The sequence below is a fragment of the Balaenoptera acutorostrata genome, chromosome 13 (genome assembly GCF_949987535.1).
Source record: "Balaenoptera acutorostrata chromosome 13, mBalAcu1.1, whole genome shotgun sequence".
Taxonomy (NCBI): Eukaryota; Metazoa; Chordata; class Mammalia; order Artiodactyla; family Balaenopteridae; genus Balaenoptera; species Balaenoptera acutorostrata.
Window position 1 is genome coordinate 49,374,825 of NC_080076.1, and position 16,745 is coordinate 49,391,569.

The window sequence follows — 16,745 nt, forward strand, 5'->3', positions numbered from 1 at the left end:
CTAATATTTGGTATAGTTATAATGTCCATTTAACCTACTGGAAATGCCAGAAACATTTCTTCTCTGATTCTGTAACAGTTTGTGAGTTCATCATCACCTTGAGCCTGTTGACTTAAGCAAAGCAGGAGCTCCAAGAATGAAGCCAAACAAGAGTGAAAGAGAATATCATGTGTCCCTAACACAACCTTTCAAAAACTGCTTGTCTTCCGTGGTCTGCGAGGACCCAGGCAACAGCAACTGCATGGAGGGATTCACAGAGCTGCAACTTGGAATCAAGGTTGCTATGTGGATGGCAGCTGAGACACTGACTAGGACAATGGCGTCTCACTTTCTCAGGCATTGGGCATCGTCATTATTAGAACTAACTGGGTACATGTTAAAGCTATAGCCACTTAAGGCTCCCACTTCCCAGTATCTGCATCTTTTGTTCTTATGGAAGACCTCACACATTTTTTTCTAGAGACATCTTCCTTATTTATACTGAAGTAAAGCCTCAGGTCATGAGCAGCATTTGGAAGAGCCCATCATTCGTCTTCAAAGAAGGCCAAAGTGTTCCATCTCAATTGTATAATGTCCTAGAGGTACCCTAGACAGCATCATCTCTTCCGAAATTTTCTCTACTTGTAGATTAAAAAATTAGAGTGTGTAGAGGGTCATAATTCTTCTCTGTACCTATATCTCCCATTTATGATAATTTTCTTTGTTTAGCAGAGCAGGAAAATAATATACACAGTGCTCTTGGATAACAGATTGCGCTGTTATCATGAGGCATATGTGCTAGACAAGATACCTAATGCTATTATATGTTCAGTAAGATTGGAGGAGAAGTGGAAGTATCTGTATGTGCAATACCACTGTCTGCCCTCTTATAAGTATCAATAGTTCATAGAAAAATGCCCCCTCGTATTGGGGGAGGGGCCATATATTCTAGCTAGTATCTAGTTTCTGACCTTAAACTCCACTGATGTGGTAACTACTTTCACACTATCTTGTTTGAAACTGCTTGCAATGCCGACTGCAATTGGTGACGTAGCTAATATGATCCTTAATGGAACCCATCAGGGTTCATTTTTGTTCCCTAATCTTGTTGTACAGCATATATATAGCAGGGTTGAGGAATCTTGAGCATGTCCTAGTGTGCTCAAACCTGGTCATTTCATCATTTCAAGAGCTTTTACAAGGTTAGAAATTTCCAAGTTCATTATATATATATATGTAAAATATACGTAAAATCCAAAGAGTCCTATTAATTAAGTCACAGTCTCTAGTGCATGGATTCTGATGTGTAGACAGCTTTGGGAATCACCTCACTAGGATAGGAAACGTTAGCAAGGCTGCCTGTTTCTTGACCCATTTCTCACATGTGAACTTTGTCAGTCTGATACTCACACTGATACCAAATTGAAATGTCTTTTTTCCTTTAAATTTATGCCCACCACTCCATGTTACTTTTACCACCATAGTTAGAGGTTTGGATTACTGTAACAGCTCTCAGGTCACCTCATGGTTATTTGCAACTGCTGCTTTGCACACTATCTTTCCGACATTTATTATAAGCTCATTTGATTGACACCATCTTTCTGACGTTTATTATAAGCTCATTTGATTGACACCATCATTATGACATTTATTATAAGCTCACTCGATTGACGGCGTGGAACCATACTGTCTACCTGGCTGCCGTAGTCACCTTGTTGTCTAGACTGGCTTCTCTCTGCCATGGCTATTCTCAGGCAGGGCGCAAACAAAGGAAAAGGGTCTAAGCCTTCATTCTGCTTCTCATCCCAGGGCCTCAGTGAGCCACTATCAGTCAGAATCTAGTTCCTGGGCTTGGAACATGTGAATAAAAGTCCTGGTTCTGTCACTTACTGGCTTTGTGATCTTGGCCTTCAGTCTCCTCACCTATAAAAATAGATGCTGAGCAGTGGTTCCCAAACTTGGCTGTGTATCAGACTCCGTTAGGTGCCCACGTACCACTGCAGGCATAAAGAATCAGAATGATCAGATGTGGAAACCTGGAATTTATATATTTACTAAGCCCCGCAGGTACTGGTTATGCATCCATGTAACCTTTGGCTAACGTTCAGGGACTTTTGATGAGGTGACTTTTGAGACCCTGTCCAAATGCAATCATCTACGACACTGCATTGAAGAAATAAATAAAGGAAAAATCAAAATGAATAGCATCTAGTCCGATGACTGGCACATATTAGACATTTTGTTAGTGTAGGTTCTTTCATGGTGACCATAACCATAATGTCATACGTTAAATGTGACAGGCATGTTTTAGGCTCTTTAACACTTCATCTCATGCAACCTTAATAGTTACTCTACTAGGTAGCTATTGATATTCTTCTTTCTGAGGTGGCATAGAGGTTTGGTGAGAGGAAAGAGGGAAACCACTCAACCTCCTGCCTGTCTACAATCATCTACCAACCCTGGTTACTCCTGCCCGACTGATGCCCCACCTAGGTCACTGCATTCTTTCCCCTGCTGCTCCTGTCACCAGGTCTGGTAACTTCCACATCTTGATGGATCATCCAGCCACCATCATTGCCACTCAGTTCCTCGATCTCCTCTCTCCAGGAAAATTTGTCTTTGCCCCATTTCAGTCACCCATTTCCATGGTCAAACCCTTGACCTGTCATCAAAGGTAACTTCTCTAATTCTGAAACCTCAGCTTCAGCTGCTCCCTCCTCTAACCAGTTTTCCTCCTCTATTATTTCCATTCCAGTCCATTTTCAACTTCATCAAGACATCATCCCTTGACCCTGTGACTTTCTCACCATCAATCACCCCTTTCATTCCCTCCCATCACTCTTTCTCTAACTTAGATTCCAGGTTTTATAATTATAATTACTCCTTTATAAACACCCTTAACCCCTCTCGTTCCACTGGATTATCTGGTTAAGGCTGGATATCATTTAAATGCTACTGTCAGCCTCCTTTGCCTGCACACAAGCAGCTAAATACACACTGCAGGGGCAGGGGGAGAGGGGAACGTAACCGTGCAAAGAAATGTCAATATAAATTCATGACCTGAGATTTAAATGGGTTCTTAGCAGTTCTTCCTTAGCTTGTCGCTCTTACTGTTCAGCAAGACTACCATGGCATACCTTCTCTTCCTCGAAACATTTACACCTTACAACCCCCGATGGCTTTACCTTACAGTTCATTGAGAAGAGAGAGGTGACCAGAGTAACTGGCATATTTGTGTTACCGAATACTTTGCTCCTACAATTATCTCCTCTCTCACACACCTTCTCCTCTTTCCTGGAGAGGAATGTGCAATCAGCCTACAGGTGTGCTGTAGTAGCTCCTATCTTTAAAACAGCAGACATGCCGCCAACTATAATGCAACCCCTATTCTACTCATTACCTCCCCAGTTTGCTAATCCTTTTACATAAAAGCATCTTGAAAAGTTGCCTATAGTTACAGAATCTATTTCTTTAGGTCATGTTCTCTTTAAAAATCATTTCCCATGGTGTTTACTTTCATGACTCCATGGAGATTGTTATTTGCAAACTCACCAATGATCTTCTTGCCATCTTTCCTACTTGACCCCTCAGTTCTAGACTGATCATTCAACGTCAAATAAAATTCTAGAAAAAACCTATTTTCCCCATTTTCCATGACATGACACTCTTGGTTTTCCTTTCATCTCATTGGCTAATCCTTCCCAGTCTCTCCTGGCTTCTGTTTTACTGATTTCTCCCCCTCCAGTGAATCTTCCGATGCTGGAGTGATGCAAGGGTGAACCAAAGCACTGTGTGGGTCAGAGCAGAATGCACTCCAGCTGCATTAAGCAGAAAGAGATGTCTTCTTTTAAGTGGGGGAGATGATGTACCTTACATTTTTTTTTTTAATGAACTAAAGAAAGCAACTTTTGTCTGAGCTTCCAGAAAGGACTCCCACTGAAGGACTGAACTTCTAAGAATGCTGCTATCTGTACCGTGATTAGGAGGTTATACAATTAGGATTTGCTTTCACAGTTGGGAAGCTGTCACCATAGCTACTGAATTAGAACCATAGCAATGCCAGGACTCACAAAATAGATGCTCCCTGTCCTGCCTCGCTCCTCACACATCTCTGTTCTGAACTCCGTACTTGCACAAGTGCATCTGATTGGTGAAACTGAAATCCCACCTGGAAAGCAACTGAAGGGAGCCTGGGAAATATAGTTAGTGGTTTTTCAGGCTCTGCAGCACAGGGAGACACATTAGGAGCCTGGACAGGACACTGTGAGCCAATTTACTATATTTGCTACTCTATACATCTCTAGAAACTTCACCCATCCCCATGAATTTAATATCATCTATGTGCTGATGACTACTAAACCTTTATTTTCAGCTTTGACCTCTCCCCGGAGTAAGTTTCAGGCACATATTTACTATCTTCACTTGGATGTCTATTATACAGTTTAAACTAAAATCATGAAAATACTCTTGATTTGCTATCCTGCTTCTCCCCATCTCTTACCCACCTTACAAAAAACATAACCTTATAGCCACTTGCTTCAGCCAGAAATGTAAGGGTTAGCTTTGATTTCTTGCCTTCCGTTACTCTCCAAATAGAATTTGTAATCAAGTCCTATTGATCCTGCCTCCTGAATATATCCCAAAGCTATGCTTCTCCCTTCATTTTTCATTATCAATCCTATTCCAAGCCGTTATCATCTCTTTCCCCAGATTCTGAAATAGCTTTGTAACTGGTCTCCCAGCTCCAATCCATGTCCCACCATGATACATTTTCTATTCAGCAATAGTAATCTATGAAAATACTCTGTATACATTTCCCATCAAGTTTAAATATATCCAGTCTTCTTAACCCAGCTTATGAATCTCTCCATAATTTGACCCATGCCTTAGCTGTCTGTCCTCATCTCATGTCACTCCCCTGCCTATCCACAGGTACATACTGACTTTCCTTCAGTTCCCTGAGTGCACCCAACTCATTCTTGCCTCTTCATGAAATGTGTATCTTCTACTTGTAGCCCCCCCATACATTTTTAGTTCTTGACTTGAATGTCACTCTATATATAAGAGTGTTTCATGAAAGATCTTCTATCGTATAACTGTTCAGCTTCTAGAATAGAGACTGACAAAAGGGTAGACTACAGAAATATCAACTGAGTTAATAAACTATATCTATGCAGATGAGAACACTGATGCTTGAAGAAATGAAGTTAGTCACCAGGGTCTCACAGATTGAAGAAATGAAGTTAGTCACCGGGGTCTCACAGATTGAAGAAATGAAGTTAGTCACCGGGGTCTCACAGATTGAAGAAATGAAGTTAGTCACCGGGGTCTCACAGATTGAAGAAATGAAGTTAGTCACCGGGGTCTCACAGATTGAAGAAATGAAGTTAGTCACCGGGGTCTCACAGATTGAAGAAATGAAGTTAGTCACCGGGGTCTCACAGATTGAAGAAATGAAGTTAGTCACCGGGGTCTCACAGATTGAAGGAATGAAGTTAGTCACCGGGGTCTCACAGATTGAAGGAATGAAGTTAGTCACCGGGGTCTCACAGATTGAAGGAATGAAGTTAGTCACCGGGGTCTCACAGATTGAAGGAATGAAGTTAGTCACCGGGGTCTCACAGATTGAAGGAATGAAGTTAGTCACCGGGGTCTCACAGATTGAAGAAATGAAGTTAGTCACCGGGGTCTCACAGATTGAAGGAATGAAGTTAGTCACCGGGGTCTCACAGATTGAAGGAATGAAGTTAGTCACCGGGGTCTCACAGATTGAAGGAATGAAGTTAGTCACCGGGGTCTCACAGATTGAAGGAATGAAGTTAGTCACCGGGGTCTCACAGATTGAAGAAATGAAGTTAGTCACCGGGGTCTCACAGATTGAAGAAATGAAGTTAGTCACCGGGGTCTCACAGATTGAAGAAATGAAGTTAGTCACCGGGGTCTCACAGATTGAAGAAATGAAGTTAGTCACCGGGGTCTCACAGATTGAAGAAATGAAGTTAGTCACCGGGGTCTCACAGATTGAAGAAATGAAGTTAGTCACCGGGGTCTCACAGATTGAAGAAATGAAGTTAGTCACCGGGGTCTCACAGATTGAAGAAATGAAGTTAGTCACCGGGGTCTCACAGATTGAAGGAATGAAGTTAGTCACCGGGGTCTCACAGATTGAAGGAATGAAGTTAGTCACCGGGGTCTCACAGATTGAAGGAATGAAGTTAGTCACCGGGGTCTCACAGATTGAAGGAATGAAGTTAGTCACCGGGGTCTCACAGATTGAAGGAATGAAGTTAGTCACCGGGGTCTCACAGATTGAAGGAATGAAGTTAGTCACCGGGGTCTCACAGATTGAAGGAATGAAGTTAGTCACCGGGGTCTCACAGATTGAAGGAATGAAGTTAGTCACCGGGGTCTCACAGATTGAAGAAATGAAGTTAGTCACCGGGGTCTCACAGATTGAAGAAATGAAGTTAGTCACCGGGGTCTCACAGATTGAAGAAATGAAGTTAGTCACCGGGGTCTCACAGATTGAAGAAATGAAGTTAGTCACCGGGGTCTCACAGATTGAAGAAATGAAGTTAGTCACCGGGGTCTCACAGATTGAAGAAATGAAGTTAGTCACCGGGGTCTCACAGATTGAAGAAATGAAGTTAGTCACCGGGGTCTCACAGATTGAAGAAATGAAGTTAGTCACCGGGGTCTCACAGATTGAAGAAATGAAGTTAGTCACCGGGGTCTCACAGATTGAAGAAATGAAGTTAGTCACCGGGGTCTCACAGATTGAAGGAATGAAGTTAGTCACCGGGGTCTCACAGATTGAAGGAATGAAGTTAGTCACCGGGGTCTCACAGATTGAAGGAATGAAGTTAGTCACCGGGGTCTCACAGATTGAAGGAATGAAGTTAGTCACCGGGGTCTCACAGATTGAAGGAATGAAGTTAGTCACCGGGGTCTCACAGATTGAAGGAATGAAGTTAGTCACCGGGGTCTCACAGATTGAAGAAATGAAGTTAGTCACCGGGGTCTCACAGATTGAAGAAATGAAGTTAGTCACCGGGGTCTCACAGATTGAAGAAATGAAGTTAGTCACCGGGGTCTCACAGATTGAAGAAATGAAGTTAGTCACCGGGGTCTCACAGATTGAAGAAATGAAGTTAGTCACCGGGGTCTCACAGATTGAAGAAATGAAGTTAGTCACCGGGGTCTCACAGATTGAAGAAATGAAGTTAGTCACCGGGGTCTCACAGATTGAAGAAATGAAGTTAGTCACCGGGGTCTCACAGATTGAAGGAATGAAGTTAGTCACCGGGGTCTCACAGATTGAAGGAATGAAGTTAGTCACCGGGGTCTCACAGATTGAAGGAATGAAGTTAGTCACCGGGGTCTCACAGATTGAAGGAATGAAGTTAGTCACCGGGGTCTCACAGATTGAAGGAATGAAGTTAGTCACCGGGGTCTCACAGATTGAAGGAATGAAGTTAGTCACCGGGGTCTCACAGATTGAAGAAATGAAGTTAGTCACCGGGGTCTCACAGATTGAAGAAATGAAGTTAGTCACCGGGGACAGAGAGTGAATGGCACATCAGGAGGACAATTTCAGGTCTCTCTGACCCCTGAGGCCAGCGCTCCTAACTGCTATATTCTCCTGCTAGAACTAGACTCCTGACTTGTTGCTATGCCTACATTGTCCTCCCTTCAAAACCATCCAGCTAAGTAATCTTAAAGAACTACTTTGATGACATGACTTGGGAAACCTTTACTGGTTCTCCATTGCCTATAATTTAAAGTGAAAGCCCTTCTTTCTAGCATTTAAAGTCCTTACACTGACTTCATTTCATCTATGAAATATTTTTTCCACTACCATATAGAATTTCTGTCCTGGTGTGACCAAGTTAAAAATTCCTCTATTTCTTGCTTTTACCTCCCATCTTTGGGATTCTGGTTCTATTTCCTGAGTCCTGGGATTTTGCCCCCACTGATGTGATACTCATGATACTCATTCATTCATTAGATATTCATTGAGGGCCAACTAGGTGCCAGACATTACTTGGATTCAAGACTCTCCCCTGAGCCAAGACATTAGTAAAGGCTGTGTTCTAGAACCTTCCAGGATGCACACCTCTTTGGGTACAATGCCCTTGAAGGTAGCTCCTGCTGGGCCCACTCTTCTAATGACTCAAATTCTATTTCATAAATCAGGAGCTCCCTTTGACTTTGATTTTTAAGGTTTCTAGAAAATCAATGGCAAATGGTATAAATCCTACTGCAAAGTTAATATGAACCAGAAATTATTCTTCTTTTTTCTATCAAAGCTTGTAGTGAGTGAATTAAAAAGAAGTGACAGCAAACGTCTAAGTGCTCTCAAACTTCATCTGTAGAAACCCACTGCCATGCTGAGGCAAACTTTAAGAAATATATACTTTTAATGAAGTCCCATTAAAAACAGATACACTGTGTAGGGTAGCTTTTATGTAATTCTTTTCACATCATTGCTGATTTCCCAAGGTACTTGTGCTCACAGAAGCTCTCCCTTTTTCTCTCAGCCTGCTTCTCCTGCCAAATGCATTCACTGAAGCCACTAGGCAAAGATTTAGAGAAATTGCTACCATGGAAGCAAAATGATGCCTCCAAAACAGCACTGTAATTTTGAATCCTAGACTGCAAGCACACTGATTTGAAAAGAGAGTTTGCTTCTATTATAATTGAGGAAATTATGTTCAGTACTATAAAGCAAAGAGAAGAAGAGGAAAAGAAAGAATAGTGCATACCAATCATTATTTTGTTTGAAAAATATTGATGGTCAGAATTTGGCCATTTGTGGATAAAGAAGATGTGGCACATATATACAATGGAATATTACTCAGCCATAAAAAGAAACGAAATTGAGTTATTTGTTTTTGTAGTGAGGTGGATGGACCTAGAGTCTGTCATACAGAGTGAAGTAAGTCAGAAAGAGAAAAACAAATACCGTATGCTAACACATATATATGGAATCTAAAAAAAAAAAAAAATTGGTTCTGAAGAATCTAGGGGCAGGACAGGAATAAAGACACAGACGTAGAGAATGGACTTGAGGACACGGGGAGGGGGAAGGGTAAGTGGGACAAAGTGAGAGTGGCATGGACATATATACACTACCAAATGTAAAATAGATAGCTAGTGGGAAGCAGCCACATAGCACAGGGAGATCAGCTCGGTGCTTTGTGTCCACCTAGAGGGGTGGGATAGGGAGGGTAGGAGGGAGACGCAAGAGGGAGGAGATATGGGGATATATGTATATGTATAGCTGATTCACTTTGTTATACAGCAGAAACTAACACAACATTGTAAAGCAATTATACTCCAATAAAGATGTTTAAAAAAAAAAAGAATTTGGCCATTTGTGACACTGTTGGGGCATTACTTCCACTGTTTCAAAGATACTGTAAGACTTTGAATTCCGAAACGAATATAGCAGCCCTGAAATTCTTATTCCTCCACTGCAAGAGTAGCTGGTTGACCCACCTGTTTCTTTACATGAGGACTAGATTTCTCTAGGGTGTAATTCTGGTGGCTGACTCCTCAGAAACAAGAACCCCTTTGAGTCCTTCTAGGAGTTTTCACTTCTAGAAATTACAGCTAGAAACACCAGATGACCTGTCTCCTGGTTTTCCAATCACTGCTTAATGCATAAGGTTGGTCATTTTTCTTTACCTTTCTAGGGTTTATTTTTCTATCCATTAAGTGAAGCAATACCTGTATTATATGACTATCGTAAATAGTCCTATTTACGATAGTCATGTAATAAGGATTAAATGAACACTAGGGCAGTCTTCATCATCACCTTCTTGCTCTGAAGTTGACCATTTTCTTCTGACCTACTATCTTCTTTGGAGACAGGATGGTATTCCTGAAATCCTGTCTCTGCACCTTCTTGCTACTTATTTATTTATTTTTTGATTGATGCAGTTACTTGCTTCCTGAGATTTCTATTTATTGCTTCCCGATCCCCCACTCTTGCATAAATATCCTGTTTGCTTATTGCTAGATTTCCCAGATACTCTGCTTGCCTATCAGAACTTCTTTCACTTATTCATTCATTCCACAATTATTTAATGTCCAGCTGTTCTATGCCAGGGAATAGGTGAGACACTGTGAATACCAAGACAAAAATGCAGCTCCTACGTTGAAGGGGAAATTCTGTTAATCACGATAGATCCGTGCTAGATCAGTGCTAGACATCAGGAAGTTTCCAGTGGATTCTTGAAACAGAAGGTAACACAATTTGGGAGGAATTTAAAAAATAGAAGTTTCTGCTAGTCATCATTTGGGGGCCCCTAAAGGAGACTGAGACAAAGGCTTGGGTACAGGTGATATATTTGAAAGGTGGTTCCAGGATGAACAAGAGACAAGTGAGGCAAATGGGACACGGGAGGGGGAAAGCCAATAATGGGTGTGTTGATGGATGGACTGGGGGTGACTGAGGCTCAGTCCTTCTTGGGATACTCTGAGGAACCTTACAGAATTCAGCTCGGGATTTTCCCACAAAGAAATGGGAAAGCTGGGGATATTCATCCACTGACTGTTGTCCCTATCTGGTTGAGAAGTATTCTCTGGGTGTTGACTACATACCTTGAGCTTGAATTGAGAAAGCTTCCCTGGGGCCAAAGAAAGCCCTCAGACAGAGAAGCAAAAAGAGGCAGGTCTCTGTAACGGGTGCTATCAGGGTGTATGCAAACTGTCCCCCTGGGCTACAAATATACATGGAAATGAGCTGAGAGGACAGAGGGCAGGGTAGCTACCGAATCTGCTGCAGACCTCTTATTTTTCAAAATTCAATCCTTTGACCGATGTTCTCTACTTGCTCACCTAACAACTGCTACATTATTACTTGAATTTCTCAGTTTCTATAAAAACAGCTTTTTGGTTCTAAACAAGCACACATCATAGAAGATATTTTAGCCTGTATTTCCTACCTATAGTTTCTCTTAGTTGTAGACATCAGTGTTTTCCCCAGCAGAATCAAAGTTTACGTGCTTTACATAGGCTGGGATGGAAGATGGCTTCCCATTATATCCTTCTGCTTCAATAGACATTAACTGGTGGGTTTTTATACTCAAGAGTAGACAGTACATAAGATGATATCTTTACCCGTTGACTGGGATAAAACTTGCCTCTAGCCTAAAGGTCATTTATGAATTGTGCTGCTTTTCCTAAAGTGAAAATGATGTTTAGATATTTTTGAAACGGTTTCACTTGTAGCACATGATTCCTGACAACAGATAGCCAAAATATGGTGAATTTTATGAAGTCAGTGGCCTTTGCCCTCCACCCAACCTCTTCATCCCATCCTTTTACTACTACCAAAGTCATTTTTCTAAAGCATGTCCAAAAATAGCATTCCTTTCCTTGTAAATTTTTGCTGGCAAGTTCAGACTTTGGCATGATATTCAAAATCCTAAGGGTCTGGCTCCATCTTACATCTCCTTCTTTGTATGCCACTCAATCTATTCAATCTAGTCATCTCTCCAATGACTCTTCAGATTATATACTTTTGCCCTGTTGCCACTTATTGAAATCCGACTCATTATGTAAGACATGAAAGAGTTGTGACTTTTCCACTTGACTCCTGAGCCTCCACTAGAAGAGAAGCTGATGTAACTTCCACACGAGGACTGTGAAGACAGGAAAAAAAAAAAAAAAGAACGAAATGAAGCAGTGTGAAATCTTATATCCTATACATACCCAAGTTCAGATATTTACAACTGGGTAGTCGCATGGGAAAATGAATTCAAACAAATGTGTGGGTTGCTTTTAACTCTGTTTACTGACATAACATGTGGTCTAGGGTGAGGAATTTAGGAAGATGGAATTATAACTGCATGGAATCCCACACAGAAACAGAAAGGGTAACGAGGAGAGCTAAACAAAAGCCCCACAGCAAACTCTATATAACAAAACAGAGTGACAAGAAATCCCCCTGAACTCTAAAAGATAAGTAAAATAGAAAAATCCAGCAACAGCAACAAGATTCACATGGTATCAGGCAGGCAGGAGAGAAGTCATACTGACTGCTGGCAAAGCCAGAATAACTAACAGGGACTGCATAGAAAGCTGAGCATGTCATTCTGACCAGGAGCTGAAACATGGAGGGAGTCTGTACAGTCCCCAATTCAGGGATGGGTGCAGGGAGGCCATGAGATGTTGGTCAGGGCGGGAGTGGGCTGGACCCCAAGCACCTCTGACACTAACTGAAGAAGAATAAAATCTAACACTGAGGAGAAACTGCTGGGAATAGAATCAAAATTGATCAAGACTGGGACCATAGTGCAAAAAGAGAGAGAGAGAGAGAGAGAAGTTCCAGACAAAAATGATAAAGAGGAATTGAAAGAGAAGATCCCAGCATGAGTCAGACCATATCACTGAATAGTTTACACAGTAGAAGAGGGTGTTCCAGAGCTATGAAGCTAGGAAATCTATGCTAGCCTTGTCTCCTCTCCTAAGAAGAAAACTCATCTAACTGAACATAAGAACAGAAAAGGACCATGGATCATTTCCATCCAGAGTTATTATAAAAGAGAAAATAGAAAGGTGTGGCTACAGGACAATTGAAAACCCTAGCCTAATATTTCAATATGACATAAAAGAAATTAAGAAAATAATAGAAATAGAAGCTTTGGATAAACAGAATAAATAACAATTAGAAAAACTCAGAAATAAAATAGTTGGAGAAATAAATTTTAAGAGAGATCTGTCAATGCTCAAGAAAGATTTAGAAATAAAAGAAAAAATAACTTCAGAAGTGAATGTTAAACTATTAGAAAATCAAGAGTGAGCAAACCCCACAAATAATACCTTAAGAAAAGTAGATGACTGAAAGAAAGTAACATTTTAGACTCCAAAGGAGAGACACAATGAAAGCAAGAGAAAATAAAGAATACAGAATATAGTAAGTCCCCTACACACGAACAAGTTCCATTGTGAGAGCACATTCGTAAGTCCAATTTGTTCGTAAGTCCAACAAAGTTAGCCTATATACTAAAGTTGGCTATATAGTACTGTCTGTAATATAATACTTTTCACACAAATAATGCATAAAAAACAAACACTAAAAATAAAGAAAACATTTTTAATCTTACAGGACAGTACCTTGAAAAGTACAGTAGTACAGTACAACAGCTGGCATACAGGGGCTGGCATCGAGTGAACAGGCAAGAAGAGTTACCAACTGGAGGAGGGAGAGGAGGTGGGAGATGGTAGAGCTGAAGGATCGTCAGCAATAGGAGATGGAGGGCAAGCTGCAGTTCCACTCACGCCTGACATTGATGGCACAGGTTCTGATTCCTTGCTGGATTCAATTCTATCTACCCTCTTGAAAAAATGATCGAATGATGTCTGGGTAGTATCTCTTTTTTTCTCGTCATAGATGACACGGTAGCACTGGATTGCATTCTGAACGGCTACTGCAACCTTCATGTACCATTCTACATTCTGGCCCTGTGCCTCAAAAACTAACAGTGCCTCCTCAAATAAAGAAAATCCTTTTGCCATTTCCTGCATTGTGAATCTCTTCAGTTCTTCAGCTACTTCTTCTTCCTCTTGTCTCTCTTTGTCCTTTCTCTGAGTGGGCCTCCAATTCCATCAGGTCTTCATTAGTAAGCTACACAAAGTAAGTACACAAAAGCACAACAACTTGTAGAGGATGCACGCACGTGACAATGTACGCCAGACACGTGAACTAACTTAACGTGATTGGACATGTGAACGCACGTTCACATCATTGAAACTTTGAAACTGAAGGTTAGTATGTAGGGACCTTACTGTACAAAGATCTCCTATGCACAAAATAGAAATCGCCAAAGAAGAAAAATCAAAGAAACTGAACAGAATGAACACCAGAAATATCAATCAAAAATATCTCCTAGAATAAAAAAGCTGGAAACCATAAATTGAAAGGAGTTGCTGCATATTCAGGAATATTGACCTAGAATGGTCAACATTGACACATATTGTAGTAAAGCTGTTGGACTTTAAAGAAAAAGAAGAAAAAGTATAAATCATATATATATATATATATACACACACAACATATAAATTTTTAGGTGTAAGAAAAAACGTATATGTATATATTCTTCTTTGGTCTCCTTTGAGCATCCAGTCAAAGGGACCAAGTAACTTATAAGGAAAAGAATATCAGACTTTTGGCTTTTATGACAGAAAGAAAATGGAGTAATATATTTACCATAACTCAGGGAAAAAGATGTGATCCAAACTGATCTTTATGTTATAAAAGCCAAAGACAAGTGATTATGAGCTTGCAAAAATTCAGAGAATATTCTTACGACACTCTCCAAAAAGTCTACTATTAGGGAATAAACTTCAAGTAATCAAAATTGTTGGAGTGACATCTGCATAAGGACTGGTGGTATGCATTAAATATATGTTTAACTGTAGAATTAGGGCTAAATAATGGTTCTAAGGAAGGTGGCATAGTATAAAATGATTGTATTCTCTGACAGCAAAATATGGAAGAAGTTTGAAGAGAGTATATGAAAAGTAGAATAGGCTCATAGTCTTATAGGTATTAATTGAGAATAAAAAGATATTACTTCAAAATAAATGCTTGGGGAAAAGAGAAGGGAGGGAAAAAGTACTTGCTGGCTAATTTCACTACAGCTCATAATAGAGAACCAATAAAGAGAGTCACCATGCCCCAAAAAAGAGAGAACCAAGGCTATTGTACAGTATAATGTTCATCTTTAGAACAAAACACAAACCTTTTTAAATACCTAAATATGTACGTTGCATTTCCAAACTCTATCCCAAAGATATGCTGCCAATATTGTAAAAAAAAAAAAAAAAAAAACCCACACAAGGCCATTTGTTGTAGCACTATTGGTAATAGCAAAGTCTGCAAACAATCTAAATTATCATCAATAGGGAACTAGTAGTTGAATAACTGAACAACAGTGGTGCAGTTACACAGTGAAATACTAAGCAGCTGTAACAGGGAATAAAATGTTAGTTTTTATACTTCCATGGAATGATCACAGGTTATATTACAGAGTAAGTATGTATATTCAAATTTTAGCATCTCTAGGAGATTGTACTTGTTCGGTGACAAGATGTAATAGTTGATATTAGGTTTTACTGGTGTTCTTAGAAAAGGCCCAAGTTTCTCTGCCTCATATATTGTGATATGTAATAAAATGCTTGATTCCCTTAGCAAGTTAGATGCTTAGAAAAATACCTGAATGTTTCTAAACCATTAGGTCATCAGACTGATATTATTGGTATAACATCAGCACATTTTGTCTCTGATACTTCAGCTTCCCATTTCTTAGTATTATTTCTACCTTTCATACAATCTCATCAGTTAGTACACTGATTCAGTAACATTCATGGTGCATTGCATCAATCCACTTGAACTTACTGAGTGTCAGATGTAGCAGAGGAAGCTAGATGTCTTCCAATACTCATTCACTTCTTCCTTAGTAAAAGAATTTATAGCTGGGCTATGAAAACTCAGCTGAAGATTCCATTTCTTACCCTCCTTTGAAGCTAAATGTGGTCGTTTGACTAAGTGCTGCACATTAGGATGTGAATGAATTTTTTGATGCCGTTTCTGAGTTGTGCACTTTAAAGGAAGAAGCACGCCTGACCCCTCTAGTGACCTCTTCCCATGGGCCATAATGTGGATGTGTTGACAGGAGCTGGGACATCCATCTTGAGCAGTCAAATGCAGGTTCTGGGCTGAGGGTGGCAGAGCAACAAGGTGGAAGGGGTGTGGGTCTCTGTTGATTGTGGTACCTCCTACTGGCCCTGGATGCCTGACCCAGACTTTTATGCAAAGAGAAAGTAACTTCATCTTCTCTAAACCACCATTATTTGGATCTCTCTCTCATAGCAATCAAATTTTCACCCTAAATAATACATCAGGAAATAACTTAGATTCTGGGAAGAATAAAGTCAATTTATTTTTCCTCAATTAGCATGGCTTAGATTTTTCTTGAAGAAGAGACTAAAAGTGTAAATACTCAAAAAGTTTAAATAGTTTTATTGCTTGAAAATCTGTGCGAATAGAACTGCTTATATCTATAATTCTAATATGTTTTTGCCCTGGTGCCCTTAATCTTTCATGGTTAGCTCTCAGAATTCTAAAGCAAGTTGAGCTAAGAACAATGTGTCAAACAGTATTGGTTGAAGCAATTTACAGACACTGGTTTTAATATCAATTTTATAGTGATATTGCCAATTGTCAGAAGAGCGAAATGAAATCCAGTGTAAACTTTGCCCTAAAAATAATTGTCTAAAATGTTGAAGTTCAAAGAATATGTGGGTAACCTGAGGTCTTCACCATACTTAAAAATTGGAAACAGCAGTTGTAATATGAGGGGACAAAAGCTTTTGTAATTTTCAGGCTGTGAGAAAGCAGTTATTTCCTTTGGTCAGAAAAATTGTACTAGGTAATTTTTCATCCCTGTTTTTCCAACTAATAGCTTCCAGGTTGTTTCAACAAGCTTTTAAGATAGCAGGCATCAAAATATTTTAATATTTTAATGCTTAGTAAAGAGTCAAGTGCTTGACAACTGTGGAACTCTGAGGGATATGTATCTGAAGTATTTTAAGAATAGGAGTGAGTTATGAACAATTCAACTGTGAGACAGCATTTCTCAAAGCCAGTTTCAAGGATCAACAGAATCAAACTCTCTAAGGCTGGGTCCTAAGAAGCTAAATACTTAAGGAGCTTCCCAGAAGATCTGGTCACACACAGAAGTCGAAGACCAGTG